The sequence below is a fragment of the Pongo pygmaeus genome, chromosome 10 (assembly GCF_028885625.2).
Source record: "Pongo pygmaeus isolate AG05252 chromosome 10, NHGRI_mPonPyg2-v2.0_pri, whole genome shotgun sequence".
NCBI classification, from domain to species: Eukaryota; Metazoa; Chordata; class Mammalia; order Primates; family Hominidae; genus Pongo; species Pongo pygmaeus.
The window spans coordinates 1602162-1609129 of NC_072383.2; the positions used below are offsets into that span (position 1 = coordinate 1602162).

At 45.5% G+C, this 6968-nt stretch overlaps 1 protein-coding gene across 1 annotated transcript in view; it reads left to right on the forward strand.

Annotated features, from left to right (window-relative positions):
* Positions 1-6968, forward strand: part of WNT5B (Wnt family member 5B) — a 122641-nt gene that overhangs the window by 32853 nt on the left and 82820 nt on the right. The gene's annotated exons all lie outside the window — the stretch shown is intronic.

The following is a 6968-nucleotide window of genomic DNA, read 5'->3' on the forward strand; positions in this document are numbered from 1 at the left end:
CAGTGCCAGGTGGTCACTAATGTGTTAAATGAATAAATGGCTGGTGCTCTGATTTGAATATTTGCCCCAGAATCAGAACCCAGCTCTTCACTGGAACCTGATCTTCTGCCTAAAACCAAGTCATGAATTTTTACTTCTCTGTCCCCCCTCTTTTTTTTCTTTTTTTTTTTTTTTGAGACAGAGTCTTGCTCTGTCGCCCAGGCTGGAGTGCAGTGGCACGAACTTGGCTCACTGCAAGCTCCGCCTCCCAGGTTCACGCCATTCTCCTGCCTCAGCCTCCCGAGTAGCTGGGACTATAGGCGCCCGCCACCACGCCTGGCTAATTTTTTGTATTTTTAGTAGAGACGGGGTTTCACCGTGTTAGCCAGGATGGTCTCGATCTCCTGACCTCGTGATCCGCCCGCCTCGGCCTCCCAAAGTGCTGGGATTACAGGCGTGAGCCACCGCACCCGGCCGAGCCTTTTTATTAGGGACATAATATTCACTCCTAGATTGTTTGCCTGATCCCGCAGTCTTTGAGCTCCGCAGGCTAAGATTGCTATTGAAACACTCAGGATTAAAATACTAACATCTTCATCTTTTCCACCCGAATCTTTCTTGAATTTAAGAAATTCAAAAGCTGCTCTATTGGAAACCATTCAGGAATTGTCATGGGTTTAGGTTAAAAACAAAAAAAAACAAAACAAAACAAAACAAAAAACAACACAGCAGTTGTGACATGGAAAGCAGATCACTTGAAATAGGTCTTCCTTTTCTGTTTTCTTGTAGCTGAGTCCTCTGCCCTGAAGCCTCCATTCCTGTCTTCTCTGATGCTGGACTTGTATCTTTCCTCTACTTTTTCTCCGTCCTTTTCTGAGACCCTAAATTACAGTATGTCTGCCTGTAGTGCTCTTTTCTTTTTTCTATGTAATGTTTAACTGCATCTAATCTATTATCTCTATATGGATGATTCCCGAAACTTCATCTCTGGCTCCCAAGCTTCACGGCTATGCTCCAGCTGCCTCTGGATTTCTCTCTCTCTGGAGAGGTTCAACATGCCTGAGACTGGGACTGCATTTCCTCCACATCTCAGCATTCTCCCTGGGAACCCATTTTTACTCCTTCTCCCCAGCCTCCCATTCGTTACTCAGCAAGTGTTTATTGAGCTCTTGCTGTGTGCTGGGCACCACTCTAGCTGCTTAATTAGCTGGCTAACCCAACAATTCAAAAATCAGCTGCCAAGCCTACAATATGCAGTCTCTAACAGCTCCCCTTTTGCGTCTGCTTTATGTATGGTTTCCTAGAGCTGCAGGAACAAAGTACCACCAAGCTGGGGAGCTTCAAACAACAGAAATTTACTTTCTCACAGTTCTGGAGGCCCAAAGTCCAAGATGAAGGTGTTGCAGGATCGGTTCCTTCTGAGGCTGTGAGGAGAAGCTGCTCCAGGCCTCTCTCCCCGCATCTGGTGATCTGCTGGCCGTCTTTGGCATTCCTAGACTGCAGAACATCACTCAGTCCCCAGCCTTCATGTGGCCTTCTCTCTTTGTCTTCGCACTGTCTTCAAAAAGACAGCGCATGTCTGTCTCTGTGTTCAGATATCCCCTAAGGTCATTTTCAGAGGAACTGGAAGTTAGGACATCAACATATCATTTTGGGGAGACACCGTTGAACCTGTAACACCCAGTTATCTCTCCTTTACTTTCAGATGTCTGTCTTTTCTGGGCACAGTTAGTCCTCTGGGCTGCCTTTGCCCTGCCTTTTTTTTTTCCCCCAAGACGGAGTTTCGCTCTTGTCACCCAGGCTGGAGTACAGTGGGGTGATCTTGGCTCACTGCAACCTCCACCTCCCGGGTTTAAGTGATTCTCCTGCCTCAGCCTCCAGAGTAGCTGGGATTACAGGCGGGCACCACCACACACAGTGGGTTTTTGTATTTTTAGTAGAGACAGGGTTTCACCATGTTGGCCAGGCTGGGCTTGAACTCCTGACCTCGTGATCTGCCTGCCTTGGCCTCCCAAAGTGCTGGGATTAAAGGCATGAGCCACCGTGCCCAGCCTGCCCTGCACTTCTTTTAGCACCATTAGCTTCTGTCACTGTCTGGGTGTCTGTAGCCGTGCTAGGCCAGCCAGGACTACGTCTTTATCTTTCCACCCTCAGGGCCTGGAATAGTACATATTTCACACTGCCAGGCATTCCTGAATGCCTGGATGGATGGTCATTTAAATGAATGAATGGATGGGCGGATGGACGGACAGATGGATGGATGGATGGAATAACTAAGGGAGTTTGTCTTGATTTACCTTGCCAACCTTAGATCCCATCATTCCCATTCAAGAAGTCTGTCCTCCACCAAATGTTTGGCTTCAGTTCTCCATCCTCTTCCCTTTCTCTCTCCCCTCAAGTTCAGGTTCCAGCCCTCATCCAAGGCCCAGCTCAAGTTCCGCTTCAGTGCTGCTGCCTCCCGAGATGTTTGCCTTTTCCTAACTCTCATAACATTGTACTGGTGCCTTTTCTGTGGCACTCTTTGCTTCGGCTTTGGATTATAGTAATTTATCCCAGAACTCTTTTGTTAAAAGGGATCTGACATATGGACTAAGACCAAAATATCTGTGTTGGATCACTTGGGGACATTTTAAAAATTCCTACAGATCCCTGAGCCCCACACTTAGAGATTCTGATGAGCAAGTCTGGGGTGGGTCCCTGGAATACGTACTTTTAAAAGCTTCCCCAGGCAATTGTGATACTCAGCCAAGTTTGGGAACCATTAATCCAGTCCAACCTCCTCATTTTACTTATGGGGAAACTGAGGTCCAAAATTGTTAAATAATTTTCCCAAGATCACTTAATTAGTGGCAGAGCCATCCAATTATGTGGTTATGGTTGTCCTAGCTTTTTAATCAGATTTAAGCAGTTCAGAAGCAGTGCCTGTACTTTGCTCATCTTTGTGACCTGTGTAAGCACCACCTGTGCACCTCAGCCAAGACAGGACATTCACAGTAAGTGCCACTATTAGCGACACATGGGTGGCTACACTGCACGCTCCAAGAAGACAGATGCCAGGTCTGTTCATACTAACTTTTATTTCCAGCACCTCACACAGTGCCTGACATGTAGTAAGGTGCTTAATTAATATTGATCAAATGAACGAAGCATCTGCTATATGCCAGGCACTATAGTAGAAGCTTTACATACATCATCTCATTTCGTTTATTCCAACTACAACCCTGTGAAGAAGGCTTTCATATTCTCATTTTAAAGATGAGGAAACAGGGCCAGGCACGGTCACACCTGTAATCCCAGCACTTTGGGAGGCCGAGGCGGGTGGATCACCTGAGGTCAGGAGTTCGAGACCAGCCTGGCCAACATGGTGAAACCCCGTCTCTCCTAAAAATATAAAAATAAGCCAGGCGCAGTAGCATGCACCTGTAATTCCAGGTACTCGGGAGGCTGAGGCAGGAGCATTGCTTGAACCTGGTAGGTGCAGGTTGCAGTGAGCCGAGATTACGCCACTGCACTCCAGCCTAGGTGACAGAGTGAGACTCCGTCTCAAAAAAATAAAAATAAATAAATAAATAAAAAGATGAGGAAACAGAACCATAGGCTAGGTCGTCTGCTCTATGTCATGCAGAAAACAATCAGCATAACTGAGCCCTAAAGCCCATTGCCCTTTCTACAGTGCTGCAGGATGTCCATGCTCCACCCTCCGTGCTCTTCAGAAAGCTGGGGGTCACTCCAAAACAATACATGGGGAGAGGTATTCAAAAGCCCCAAATGTTTAGAAGCCTCAGTTTTGTTCTCAGCTGTAACGTAGCCTTGCTGCTCCATGAGGTAATATAAAAGGTAGTTCTACTGCAACTTGTATTGTGTATGTTCTAGAACATTCATTCAGTACTTTTACCACTTGCTTGCTTATATGTGTATGACTTGATACTATCAAATGCTTTACAAGTATTTCATTCTCTTTCCCTTGTTTTTTTTTTTTTTTTTAATGCTATTAAAATTAAAATTCTCCTCCCTTTGTAGGGCAGCAGTGCCAGGACCAGGGCAAACAGAGTTCAAAGAGTGTCCTGGCATGAACTGTTCTAGTACCCAGTTTCAGATATGAGCTAATGGCTGAGAAACAGGAGTCAGGGATGTGAGCTGGCCCCACACACCTAGTCCCCTGCCCAGACCACTTGCGCAGTGAGTGGGTTATTTTGTACCAGAGGCATCGCGTGCCAGGGACCCAGCCTCTAAAAATGACAGAGCTCTGACTCCACTGTCAGGCATGAGAGGGAGACCGAAGTTGCCACATCCCAGAGACTGAGTTTCAGCTTCACCATCTGAAATGTTTGTTTTTTTCTTTCCAATTTGATGTTTTACTTGGATGCTGGCCTTGAGTTTATACTCCATGTAGACAGTTTCCTCGTTCCTCATGGCCTCGTTTTCATTGCTGTTGCTTCCTCAGTCAGTCCTTACTGAAACGCCATTCTCAGTGGTGTGGGAATGAGTATGAGAGACCTCGCTCTAGGTGCTCACATGGAACTTCCAGTCCCACAAGCTGACGCCCCGCCGTGTCCTCCGTGGCTGCCTCCACCCTGCCCCTGCAGCTTTCAAATATGTCTGTCATTTCTTTCAAATTCTCACTTATCTTCCCTTCTTTTTTTAAATTAAAAAAAAAGCTTTTTTAGAGGCAGGGTCTTGCTATGTTGCCAGGCTGGAGTGCAGTGGCACCATCGTGACTCACTGCAGCCTTAAACTCCTGGGCTCAAGCGATCCTCCCTCCTCAGCATCACAAGTAGCTGGGACTACAGGCACGCACCATCATGCCTATTTCATTCGTTTAAATTGCCTTGAACAGAATTACATTAATAAGGGCTCTGATCTCATAAATAACCCAAGATTCCTTGGTGATGAGGCTGGAATCACAGAGCCACCTCCTAGAAAGGCCCATCGAAGCCTTGGGGGAGCCTCAGGACTCCAAGCTTGATGGTTCTTTTCCTCCTTTCTGTGCCAGCGTTAGCAAACTGCGTATCACAGCAGATTACCTGGAAGATAACTAAATGAGATACAGGGATAAACTCCTTGGGATCCTGGGATATCAGTGTTGGATTTCATAATATGCAACCACTTTTATGGTGAGGGATTTGGAAGCCAACTGCCGTCGGAATTACTGAAGGTGCCAACATGAGGCCGATATATGCAATATAGGCGAAACCTATTTATAGTAAAATCCCAAACACCATCCAGATTCTTTTGCAGTATAATACTAAACTGTTGCTGATTAAATCTTACTGAAGTCTGTAGACCATAAGCTGGGTTTGAATTTTTTTAAAAAATAAATTTTCACTGTAGCAATATGTTTAATGGAATCTGATCTATATTACTTCTGCCAAGAAGGAATTCAAAATTACCAATTGGAGTTAATGTGGTACAAATAACTAGAAACCTCTCATTCTCAGCAAATGGACAGGGCAGGGGGAGTCCTTAATGAAAACACTGTGTCAGTAATTTTTGTGGCTTAAGATCGCCACGTGTAGTTCCATGGGTTCAGAATAGATTCTCAGAGACAGGGTGTTATAATAGAAAAAGCAAAGGATTAAGCATCAGGAACCAGATTTACCCCTAGTCCCGTAACCCTGGGTAATTTACCTGCCTTCTTTGTGTACCCATTTCCTCACCTATAGGAATGGAGGGATTGCGCAGGGTGCAGTGGCTCGTGCCTGTAACCCCAGCACTACTGGGAGACCAAGGTGGGAAGACTGCTTGAGGCCAGAAGTTCAAGGCTGCAGTGAGTTATGATAGTGCCCCTGCACTCCAGCCTGGGTGACAGGGCAACACCTTGTTTAAAAACATAAAAATAGGCCAGGCACGGTGGCTCACGCCTGTAATCCCAGCACTTTGAGAGGCCAAGGTGGGTGGATCACCTGAGGTCAGGAGTTGGAGACCAGCTTGGCCAACAGGGCGAAACCCTGTCTCTACTAAAAATACAAAAATTAGCCAGACGGGGTGGCGTGTGCCTATAATCCCACCTACTCAGGATGCTGAGGCACGAGAATCACTTGAACCCAGAAGGTGGAGGTTGCAGTGAGCGGGGATCGTGCCACTGCACTCCAGCCTGGGTGACAAGAGCGAAATTCTGTCTCAAAAATAAATAAATAAATAATACAAATAAAAACAAAACAAAAAAACAATAAAAATTGAGGAATTGGGCTAGATAAGTGGTTTTTGAGACAGAACTTTGAGACAGTTCTTACTTAGGGGCCAGTGGAGATCTCTTTTCCTACCCAATTTTCAACTACATAAATGTTATTCGTTTTGCTTCAACATATGATTTTAGTGGAAAAATAGAGTTCTACTTCTTTAAAAACATTTTTTTTAAAAAAACCACTGGACTAGCTAATTCCTACTCCTAAACCTTTGTGATTCAATATAAGGTCTACCCACCAAATTGTTTAGACTCCTGGATGATACTCATGTTTTTAGGAAGGGTTCCTACACCCAAAGCCCAGGTCACCCAGTTTCTGCGTGTAGGCAAGTTGCTGCGTTAGGACTCTAACAATCTGGAAGTTGCAATGTACAAGTTCCAGTGTACAATCTGGAAGTTGCATTGGGGCAGCAGGGAGAGAATTCTTATCAGTAAGTGTTTAGCCTCGTTGTACACAGCAGTTACCAGAACAATTAAGAGAGACAAAGTTCTCCAACACCTTGATCATCTCTGGTAGACAGCTTTGGAAGACACATATACCGTCTACTTCTTCGGACTTCCTAAGCTGTGGAATAGGGATTCAGTGTCTGTGGTATGAAACGGGGTCTGAGAATGTTATCCCATCAAACTGACAGGGTAATTTTGAGATGGGGCAACAGGAATTGTAATACTGGGGCAATATTTGCTTGTCATCAGTTTGACATCTTCTTGACGTGTGCTCTTTTTGACCCCAGTGATTCTTCGTTGCTCCCCATGTAAGGTGTCCCATTCCCCCATCCAGACTGACTCACCACCAGGAATTGTC